The sequence below is a fragment of the Notolepis coatsorum genome (assembly GCF_963971535.1).
Source record: "Notolepis coatsorum genome assembly, chromosome: 5".
NCBI lineage: Eukaryota > Metazoa > Chordata > Actinopteri > Aulopiformes > Paralepididae > Notolepis > Notolepis coatsorum.
This window is the reverse complement of record NC_140169.1, coordinates 22,784,467-22,796,715: the sequence shown is the minus strand read 5'-3', so window position 1 is coordinate 22,796,715 and position 12,249 is coordinate 22,784,467.

Genomic DNA, 12,249 nt, shown 5'->3' with positions numbered 1-12,249 from the left:
AAAAGAGCATCCATGCTCAGCGAACTTACCCTGGGTAAATAAAGGTTAAAAACAGAACCTACCTTTGGTAAATAAAGGTTAAAAACAGAACCTACCCTGGGTAAATAAAAGTTAAAAACAGATCCTACCCATGGTAAATAAAGGTTAAAAAAGGGTTGGTGTGCTAGGTAATAGACTACAGACTATGCTAAGGCTAGTGGCAGTTTGTGTATTTGCTAAGTGTTGACTATTGGTTAGTGAACTGAACTATAATGTAGATGATCATTTGTGTGAAAATGTTGAATGTTGAATGTGACTGGTTTTCTTATCCCCATTAAAAATGGTTTAGACAGGATAGTATAAATGTTCCCCCTGTTTGTCCCTTTGGCAGATATATTTTTGGTTAAGGTCATGTCCATGCCACAGATTACTTGTAAAAATAATCTGATTACTGATTAAAAAGTAATCTAGTTAGTTACTTTACTGATTACTTGATTATCAAAGTAACTTAGTTACTTTGAAAGTAACTAGGTTACGAAGTCGTCGTCGTCCCCCCTGCTGCTGCGACAACATAAGAATGACACTTTTTTTTTCTTTTTTTAATAATGCTTTATTGAAAGTGCATAATGTCATAAATCATGATTGGCTGCTCAGACAGGTCATCATGAGACGTCATCAGCCATCAGGCCATATAAGGTCTTTTGATTGATTGATTGAAAACTGTATTAACAGATTGCAGAATGGGTACAGTACAGTACAGCTCAATACATACAATTGTTAAGGGGATGCAGACCAGAGAAAGACTTTCGTCTTGTTTACATCAGGGTCCCCCATTTTCAATTCATCATAACATGACATACACGACATACAGATAGACAGTACTGCTACATCTATACATTTATGACATACCAGATTTGCAATTGGTCACAGCTGTCCACTGCTCAGGCACTCTAGGACAGTGGTTCCCAAACGAAATAAAATAGAAAATGTATATAATATAATTTTATATATAATATAATATAATTGTAAAACCATTGTGTAATATAAAACATGGTATTATAGTTTGTTATTCTCATGTGTGTGTGGCTGTGTGAGTGCGTGGGCGAGCGCACGTCCCATCTCCGGTCTAGCTGACTGTACCCCTGGCTCTCTTATCATCAGCATTATGAGATAGTAACTAAATAGTAACGCACAGCCACTTGGAAAAGTAACTGTAATCAGATTACTGGCTGTAAAAAGTAACAAGTTAGATTACTATTTACTGAAAAAAGTAATCAGATTAGAGCAACACTATGTCTGTCCTGTAAAACACACCTCAGTTTGTTTTGGGGTATTAGAACAGTTCCTTTACAGATCTCTTTGCTTATTTAACACACCTTTATAGTTCCGTTTATTTTTCTGTTGCCCATGAATTTTATTACCTTGGGTGCAAATAAAAATTCTTTATTTTTGGCACCATAGCTTCTCTTGTCTTGTTGTCTTGCTTAATCGATCCCTCACATTATGGTTTCAGCGGTGGGATCAGCCAGTAGTGGGCGCTGGTCAAATGTTTCTCCCTCCTTCGTCATGTTTTCCCCTTTTTACAAACTCAAAAGATGAGCAGAAGAGGAGGTGAAGTCCCAGGAGAACAGGAGCTTGAGGATCTGCATGTCAACGAGGAACTGGTGCTTTTCCTGGACCTGAGCCGGAGGAAGGCAAGGAACCAACTCTCACAAACCTGGCAGCCATTTTGCGGACTCACGCGGGGCAACAAGAGGCCAGAGGGGCTCGGCTGGACCAGGATCAACGTTTCAATGCTCTACAACAGCAGTTTAATCTCCTCCAACTAATAGTCTCGCCCAAACTAATAGCGCAGGAGATTTCAGTTGACAAATTCAAGAAACTGTCTCTGTCTGCTGTGTCCATGGTGATGAGAAATGTACCCCTCAGCAGATGTGTATGTCAGGGCCAAGGAAACCTTCTCAATGTTACAGTTGCTGACTACTTGCCATTCCCTGTAGTGCTGGGGGTCATGATTTGCCAATCCTTTTTGATCTGATTCACCCATGACAGGCCTGTAATGTAGTTCTTACCAGAGCCAAGGCAAAGCAAGCAGATTTTCAAGCAGAGACCCTTTGTGCATTGCCTTTCTTTGCTGCTGAGATTGAAGCTGAGCCCAGGGAGTCATACAAATCCCACAGTCGGAGAAGGCAGGATAAGTTCCAGCACACAGTGGTAGACCCTCTCACCGAGCCAAGGCCCAAATTGCCATTGGGTTTCTAGATTCCAAGCAATATAATCCAGATGCAAAGAAAATACCCAACCCTGGCTCCCTACTGTCAAACATGGGAAGGAGAGAAGAGGCAGAGCTTGAGAGTAACACTGAGGAGGGTTATTCCCCTACAAAAGGGAGTGTTGTATCGACAATAAGGGTCAGTGAGGCAGCTTGTGATTCCTAAAGCAGCCAGAGAGACAGTACTTTGACAGTACCCTGGCTCACTCAATTCCCCGGGGAAACACAAGACTGCTCATATTAGGCACTACTTTCTTGGTTGGTCTGGTCTATGTACTGATGTCACAGTTTTGTAGAAGTTTCCCTCAGTGTCATCTAGAGTTCCTCTCCAACCATTATCCGTGATTGGCCCTATAGAAAGGAACAGGGCAGGAAACCGCTTCAGGTTGGTCATTACAAATTATGTAACCAGATATCCAGGAGTCTAAATAGACCCGTCTTAAGTGTGCCTTCGCCAAGTCTGAGTACCTGGGTTACATCATTGGAAATGGAGTTATCAGACCTCAGGTCCAAGCCACTGAGCCTGTCCTCTTCCAACAACAAAGACCCAGCTGAAGTCTTTCCTTGGGATGTCAGGTTGGTACCACATATTTATACCTAACTACTCTACCCAAGCTGCTGTCCTTACAAATCTGACTACACTTGTCTGTCGTGTAGTTTTGTTCTGTTTTTTTTTTTAAACCTCAGTTTGTTTTGGGGTATCAGAACAGTTCCTTTGCAGATCTTTTTGCTTATTTTGCGCCATACTTTGTTAACATACCATACCATGCTACTGTATACCATGCTAGACCACCGTTCGGTTGGTGGAGCGGAGTCCATCTCTGCGTTGATCGATGACTAGAAGCATCTTCTTATACAGCGTCTAGATCAGGGGTCTCAAACTCGCGGCCCGCGGGCCAATTGCGGCCCGCGGGATGATATTTTGCGGCCCCCTACTGGACATCAAAGTTTAGTGTTAATGCGGCGCAACTGTTTGCAGAGTCGTTGCGCAAGAGTTGGAAGAATGCATCCTCGCTATCTCTCTCCTCTGCGAGCACTGTGCTCTGTCCGGCTGCACTGCCACTGTCTGTGTCTGTGTACGAGTCTGGTCCAATCACATACGCGTCCCGTCAGCGTTTTTCCCCCTCACCCACAGTCTGCGAATCAGAGGCAGAGTAGGGGAGTAGGGCGGGTCTTCACGGACTGCATGTCGTCTCTCTCTTTCAGTTCAAGTCAGAGCAGAGTTGGCAGCGCATCTACAGTAAACTCGCTCCCAGTTTTATCTCTGTGAGATAAATGTAGCTATTAGCGTATTTTCGCCAGCAGGCAGCCAGCAGAAAAAATGGCATTTTCAAAGATGGTCAGTAAAAGAAAAGTCGACTGCAATTCAAAGGTGAATGGACGGAAAAATATGCGTTCATCCTGAGTCCCAGCCAGGGGCGTAGCTGGAGATTCTGGGCCCCATGAAAGAATCAATTTGTGGGCCCCCAATCTATTAAAAAATGTGGGGCCCCCAATCTGGGGCATTTATTTATTGATGAAAATGCATAATATGGTTTTTACCTATTTTTTTTTATAATACAGGCAATTATACTTTTGAGTCATCTACATTAACTTACTTTAGGATAATAATAAAACCATATTAATAAAAAAGATAATAATAGCGTTCTCTGGCCCCCCCCCCCCCCAGTGCTGGGCCCTTGGAATCATCCTAACCTCCCCCCCCCCCCAGCTACTCCCCCTGGTCCCAGCACCAAACCAATTATGTGACTATATGCCAAGATGCCGGTAGCTATTTGAAAATAATGTATGACTGAAGTGATGGAGACCATGTTTGAAGGCAAACAAAAGCAAATCCCCCTCAGATCGCACAGCAACCAGAATAACTGAAATACTGGCTGGTGATTTGATTAAACAGCTTAAAAAATGCACAGTGCATTTCCATAGCTGTGGATGAGTCCACTGACACCACTGAGAAGCCTGAAGAACCGTTCATGTTCTGAAGAACTGTTCATGTTCTGAAGAACTGTTCATGTTCTGAAATGTTATTGCTAAAGATTGAGAAGATTGGATCAGTTGTACTTTTTTTTTGAATACTTGAAACCCTTTTTTTGTGGAATATTTGATGCGGCCCAGCCTCACCCAGACTCTACCTCCAGCGGCCCCCAGGTAAATTGAGTTTGAGACCCCTGGTCTAGATGCTAGTGACATCACTCAGCATAAAAAAGCAAGAGAGAGATTAGCGAATACCACACCTGCTTATATGCAAAACAGAGGGGCGTGGTCCTAGTCAGTGATAGGTGCACTGAGTGAAATTCTATAGGCGCCAAGAGCAGTCCAATAGGCGAAGCAAGACACTGAAGCCAGTATGAGATACAATTACAGTAGTCAATATAACACCTGTATTAGAACCAACAGTAGTCAATATAACACCTGTATTAGAGCTAACAGTAGTCAATATACCACCTGTATTAGAGCTAACAGTAGTCAATATAGCACCTGTATTAGAACTAACAGTAGTCAATATAACACCTGTATTAGAACTAACAGTAGTCAATATAACACCTGTATTAGAGCTAAGAGTAGTCAATATAACACCTGTATTAGAGCTAACAGTAGTCAATATAACACCTGTATTAGAACTAACAGTAGTCAATATAACACCTGTATTAGAGCTAACAGTAGTCAATATAACACCTGTATTAGAACTAACAGTAGTCAATATAACACCTGTATTAGAGCTAAGAGTAGTCAATATAACACCTGTATTAGAACTAACAGTAGTCAATATAACACCTGTATTAGAGCTAACAGTAGTCAATATAACACCTGTATTAGAGCTAAGAGTAGTCAATATAACACCTGTATTAGAGCTAAGAGTAGTCAATATAACACCTGTATTAGAACTAACAGTAGTCAATATAACACCTGTATTAGAGCTAAGAGTAGTCAATATAACACCTGTATTAGAACTAACAGTAGTCAATATAACACCTGTATTAGAACTAACAGTAGTCAATATAACACCTGTATTAGAGCTAAGAGTAGTCAATATAACACCTGTATTAGAACTAACAGTAGTCAATATAACACCTGTATTAGAACTAACAGTAATCAATATATAGTCAATATAACACCTGTATTAGAAGCAACAGTAGTCAATATATAGTCAATATAACACCTGTATTAGAACTAACAGTAGTCAATATAACACATGTATTAGAAGCAACAGTAGCTCAAGTTCAGCATTCCTAATCACCATTATGTCTGAAAACTAATTCTCACACACAACTCTCCATCTCTATCTCTCTCTCTTACTCACACTCAAAGGTTTAACAAGGGAACAGCGAGGTCATGAGAAGCCATGGAGAGTGACGCAGCAAACAGCAATAAAACAGAAGAAACGTCAGTGTTTAACCCTAACAAGGTGTTCAAGCTTACTGGAGCCAACCTGTGTGTGTGTGTGTGTGTGTGTGTGTGTGTGTGTGTGTGTGTGTGTGTGTGTGTGTGTGTGTGTGTGTGTGTGTGTGTGTGTGTGTGTGTGTGTGTGTGTGTGTGTGTGTGTGTGTGTGTGTGTGTGTGTGTGTGTGTGTGTGTGTGTGTGTGTGTGTGTGTGTGTGTGTGTGTGTGTGTGTGTGTGTGTGTGTGTGTGTGTGTGTGTGTGTGCGTGAGTGAGAGAACATGAGTGTGTGAGAGTGAGTGTGTGTCTGTATGAGAGAGAGTGAGAGTGTGTGTGTGTGTGCCAGGACTTCATGCCAGGAGGGACTTTTCCACTGGCATCACAAAGTAGAGGTTGGAGGAAGGCTGTAGGCTGCTACCCAGATACAGTATGCACTACATACTAACCCTAACTCTATGCACTACATACTAACCCTAACTCTATGCACTACATACTAACCCTAACTCTATGCACTAGGCCTAAAAAAAATAATGGTTTGTTTCCGGTTGCCGACCGACCCTGCCGATGTAGGTGCGACCCAATATATATATGAGTTAAAAAAAAATATATATATATATATATATATTTTTTTTTATACCGTTTCATAGAAATCTTAGTCAAACCTTTAGTATTATGGATATTAAACATGCTGGCAGAGTACATGCATCCATGTTGTTGTGAACATTTTAATTAAATAAAGAAATTCCCTATCCATAGTCGCCGTGGGAAAGAATAAAATAAAAAAATTAAATTAAATAAATTCCCTACCTACCCATGGCCTTAACTGACAACCAACAGGAAACAAACAATATTTTTTGTGATGCCCTACATACTAACCTTAACATTATGCACTACATACTAACCCTAACATTATGCACTACATCGTAACCCTAACATTATGCACCACTACATAATAACCCTAACATTATGCACTACATAATAACCCTAACTCAATGCACTACATACTAACCCTAACTATATGCACTACATACTAACCCTAACTAGGCAAAATCTGCATATGGCTCGCCGACAACAAACTATCATTACACATGGGCAAAACAGAGTCCATACTCTTCGGTTCAAATAGCAAACTCAGCAAGACCGACGGCTTCTCGGTTACAGTGGGTGACAATATTGTCACAAGGAAAGATGAAATTACCTACCTAGGTTCCATCCTAGAGGCTAATATTTCCTGTGACAAAATGGCATCCAATGTAATAAAAAAAGTCAACCAACAAACTCGATTCTTGTACCGGATCTCCTCTCTGGTAAACAAGAATACCCTGAAGACTCTGGCAGGAGCACTCATTCAAGGGTACTACGACTATGCTTGCACCTCATGGTACCAAAGCACCTCAAAGGCACTAAAAAACAAATTACAAACATCTCAAAACAAGCTAGTCAGACTACTGCTTGACCTGACTCCTAGAACCCACCTCACCCCGGCCCACTTTGACAAACTAGGATGGCTTAGAGTAGACGACAGAGTACAGCAACTTGCAATGGGCCTGGTCTACAAGATACACTACGCGACCAAGGTACCCATGTACATGTCAAAATACTTCCCAAAGGCCAGTGAATACCACGATCACAACACCAGAGGGAGCTCCACAAATCATGTTAAACCCAGATTCGGCTCAAACAAGGGACTAAACACGTTTCGCAATTATGCCACATCAATGTGGAACGCCCTACCCAAAGCTGTAAAGGAATGTGAATCACTACCCACTTTCAAAAGCACTCTCAAAGAACACATATGGGAGACTGCAATTCGAAACTGGCCCCTACAAATGTCTTAACCCAGTTGTACAATAAATTACCAAGTATGGCTTTGTCAGTATTCCAATGTACAGTGTACAGTGTGTCCCCCCCCCCTACCCCAACCCCCCCCCCCCCTCCAATGTACAGCCCCCAGCCACCAACAACCCACCCAACCCACCCAACCTCCTCCAATGTACAGTTTCTACGTCAAATGTATATACACTCTTTTTCTGGACACTTTTTGTATCACAAACAGTACTGTATTTGCAAATCTGATATGTCATAAATGTATAGATGTAGCAGTACTGTCTATCTGTATGTCATGTATGTCATATATGTTATGATGAATTGAAAATGGGGGACCCTGATGTAAACAAGACGAAAGTCTTTCTCTGGTCTGCATCCCCTTAACAATTGTATGTATTGAGCTGTACTGTACTGTACCCATTCTGCAATCTGTTAATAAACTTTTCAATCAATCAATCAACTCTATGCACTACATACTAACCCTAACTCTATGCACTACTAACCATAACAGTATGCACTACATACTAACACTAACATTATGCACTACATACTAACCCTAACAGTATGCACTACATACTAACCCTAACATTATGCACTACTGTGACAACCCCATTCCTCTCCTACAGGTGGACTCAGGAATATACCTGGATTGTCTCCAAACCATACATATATCCATATTTTTCAGAGTGATGCAAAGAATTTGCGATTTTAAAATCAAACGTTTTCAAGTATTAACATCACTAACATGTCACAAAAGCATGTAGAATGTATATTATCATCAATACGTTAGTTTAGCAATAGGTTAAAAGTGCCATTAGATCGTTTGAAGTTTTCGATTTACTGAAGTCTACCGGGAGGACGGCGACCATTTTGAAATTTTAACCATGGGAATTGTAGTTTTTTTGCAGCCATTTTGTGGAGGGCCTCTATAGACCACCGCAACACTTCCGGGATTCTGAAATCAGGGAGGAGATTGCGGGGGGGGGGGCAAATGAATGAATGTGGATGAGAGCCTTGACATTAAGTGATTGCAGATACGGCTGTGGGGGTGCTAGAGACATGATCGAATAGACTTGTATGCGCCTGAATCTCCTGAACACAGCGCGAGACATTCCTAATCGATCAGAACTAAATCGGCCGCGAAAAAGACCATTTTAAGCATCGATTCCCCATGCACATGCGCAGATTGGCCACGGAGTGTGACGCAACGCACATCCACCCTGGAATGTTCCATTAGAGGGGGTGTTGTGTTGTGAGAATGTGAGCGGCAATCGGAGCATCAACTACTAACAACAGAACAACAAGCAGCCATGCCTAAAAGTTGCTGTGTTGTTAATTGTTCGGCCAACAGAAAAGACAATCCGGAGATTCGCTTTTCTGTAATCCCTAGTAGGCAGAAGGAGGAAGAAAGGCGATTATGGCTCCTGGCTATTAAAAGAGAGGACACAGAGGGGAAACTTTGGGATCCTGACAGCAAACAGGTGTATGTCTGCGGCCGACACTTCATCACTGGTAACGTTACGTCTATTCTACATTTTATAATTACCAAAATTACTAAATAATACTAATAAATCAGTCGATCGAAAAACGAATTCAGTCAGTGTAATACATATGTAATGAACGAGATGTAGGCCTGTACACAGTAGCAAACATGTTTATCTGTATGTACGTATGTCATAAATGTCATTATGAATTGAAAATGGGGGACCCTGATGTAAACAAGACGAAGGTCTTTCTCTGGTCTGCATCCCCTTAACAATTGTGTGTATTGAGCCGTACTGTATTGTACCCATTCTGCAATCTGTTAATAAAGTTATCAATCAATCAACATAACGTTGTGACGCCATCAACCAGTGATGCTATGGTAGTTTATCCTCCTGAGACCTGTAGTGTAGTATAGGACTACAACTCCCGTGATGTTAAGGTGTCACGTGTCTTGCTTATCATTGGTTACTGTTACGTGAACCAGAGGCGCCTCGGAGCGCTCTGGGTCAGAATAAGGTAGCAGCCACAGGGACTGGCTGCGGGTTCACTGTTTACCTGTATGAATACCCAACTGTGAATAAAGCACAACTGAGCACTACCACGGTCTCTTCTATTAAGATACTACAGTGGCGACGAGGATAAAGGAAAACACACGTTTGTGTCCACCTCGGAAATAGAGGTTGTAGGCTTGTAGCCGAAGAAAGAATAATAGTCAAGCTAGCTTCCACGTTTTTTTCTTCTCTTGAAACTCGTGGCGGGGAAGTGCAAAAAGGAATGGCGCTGTACAGTCTAGAAACGGGACTGGTGTTTGATGAGACGATAGAGACATTTGAAGCCTATGAAGAGAGACTTCAGCAGTTTTTCATCGCAAACAACATCGCGGCAGGCCGGCAAAGGGCTGTGTTTCTCTCTGTGGTAGGAGCTAAAACGTTTACATTGCTCAAGGATTTGGTGGCGCCGGACAGGCCAGGCGACGTGGACTTGAAGGACTTGTTAACGGCAGTGAGAGCCTATTTTTCACCGAAGAAGAATGTGCTAGCAGAGAGGTATACGTTCAGAAATCGCAAACAGCTCTCTGGTGAATCGCTCACGGAATATGTGGCGGCATTGAAAGGATTGGCTTCTTGGTGTGCGTTTGGAACATCAATGGAAGAGCAGCTTTGTGACCAGTTTATCTGCGGTATCACAAGTAACGATCTGCGCAGTAAGCTGCTGAATGCAGCTTGTGACGGGGTCCTAGCGTGGACCAAGACTCTGGAGATCACCAACAACTATGAATGCACCGTGGTCAGCATGAAAAGGTTTGTGCCAGAGCCGCAGTTCAGAGCCGACAGAGTGGAGATGACGGGAGGACAACGGGAAGGCGCTACGGGAGGACAGCGAACACCGGGAGCAGGAACAGAGCAGAGGAGCGGCAATGCGTCGGAATGTAACCGCTGCAACGGGAGAGGACATTCGGCGGGAGATTGTCGCTACAAGGATTTCCAGTGTCGGGTTTTGCAAGACGACGGGGCATCTGGAGAGGGCTTGCAGGAAGAGGGGCCAATTCAACGGACAAGATCAGCGAGGGAGAGCAACGCGCGCGGCCCAGCACAGAGGCGGGCGAGGAGGAGGAGTCAACATGATCTCAGAGACTGAACATGAACAGGCAGAGTATGGGTCCGGTTCAGAGGAACAGACTCAAATGGGACTGTATACAGTCCGACCTAATATGGATTGTGAGTATGAGAAACCATACAATGTGTTTGTGAAATGTAATGATCAGAAAATATGTATGGAGGTGGATACAGGTGCCGCGTTGTCAGTCATTTCAGAGAGTATGTACCATGCCAAGTTCAAAAATGTAACATTACTTCCATGTATGACTAAGTTGAAAACGTACACAGATGAGCCATTGGAGTTAATGGGGAAGATAATGGTCACAGTTGAGAGTGGGGAACAGAAGTTGCAGTTACCCTTAGTGGTAGCCAGGGGGCGAGTCCTGCACTCATGGGTCGTAATTGGATAAGACCATTAAACCTAGACTGGTCTAAGGTCAACAGGATAGGGGATCCGGTGGAGTCCCTGTGTCAGACATATACGCAGGTATTTGGCAATGGTTTGGGTAAAGTGACAGGGGTTAAGGCTAAAATGTATGTGTCCCCACATGCAAAACCTAGGTTTTGCAAAGCCAGGTCTGTTCCTTATGCTTTGAGGGAAGCTGTAAACAAACAGATAGATGACTTGGAGAAGCAAGGGGTTATTTCTCCAGTGCCACACAGTGAGTGGGCAGCACCCATAGTGAATATTCCAAAGAGAGACAACACGGTTTGCATATGTGGGGACTACAAAGAAACAGTAAATCCATTTCTGGATGTACAGTAGATCAGTATCCTCTTCCCAGAACACAAGACTTATTTGCCAAGTTGGCAGGAGGGAAACATTTTACAAAGCTAGATTTGACACAGGCATATCAGCAGATGGAATTAGAAGAGGAGAGCAAGAAATACTTAACAATCAACACACCAAAAGGGTTGTACAGATACAATCGCTTGCCTTATGGGGTAGCCAGCGCTCCAGCCATATTTCAACGAACAATGGATCAAGTGCTGCAAGGGTTAGATGGGGTAGTCTGTTTTCTAGACGACATATTGGTGACAGGCAATGACACAGACAGTCATATGAAAAACCTAGAAAGGGTACTGCAGACGTTGGATCAATATGGGCTGAGAGTAAACAAGGGAAAGTGTGCTTTCTTTCAGGACAGTGTGTGCTATTTGGGCCATCGCATAGATGCACAGGGGTTACACCCCCTTCAGGAGAAAACGGAGGCCATCGAAAAGGCCCCGGTGCCCAAAAACACCACAGAGTTGAGGGCGTTTCTGTCTTTGTTAACCTACTATGGGAAATTCATGCCTTCTTTATCTACTCAGATAAAACCTATGACAGAACTACTACAGAAAGGACAGGAATGGGTCTGGTCAAAGCAGCGTCAAGAGGCTTTTGAGAGAACCAAGAAGATGCTGACAGCAGCACCAGTGCTAGCGCATTTTGACCCCCAGTTACCAGTGATAATGGCCTGTGGCGCTTCCCCATACGGGATAGGGGCGGTGATATCACACAAGCTACCAGATGGCAGTGAGCAGCCAATAGCATATGCCTCTCGGACCCTGTCCAAGGCAGAGGTAAATTATGCGCAAATAGAGAAGGAGGTGTAGTAAATTCCCACAGACTTCCTACAATAATTTGAGGTTATTGTAGTACAATACAATGAGATTGATTATCTGGAAGGAGGAGGAAAGATTCATACTTGATAGAATGGTTGGTC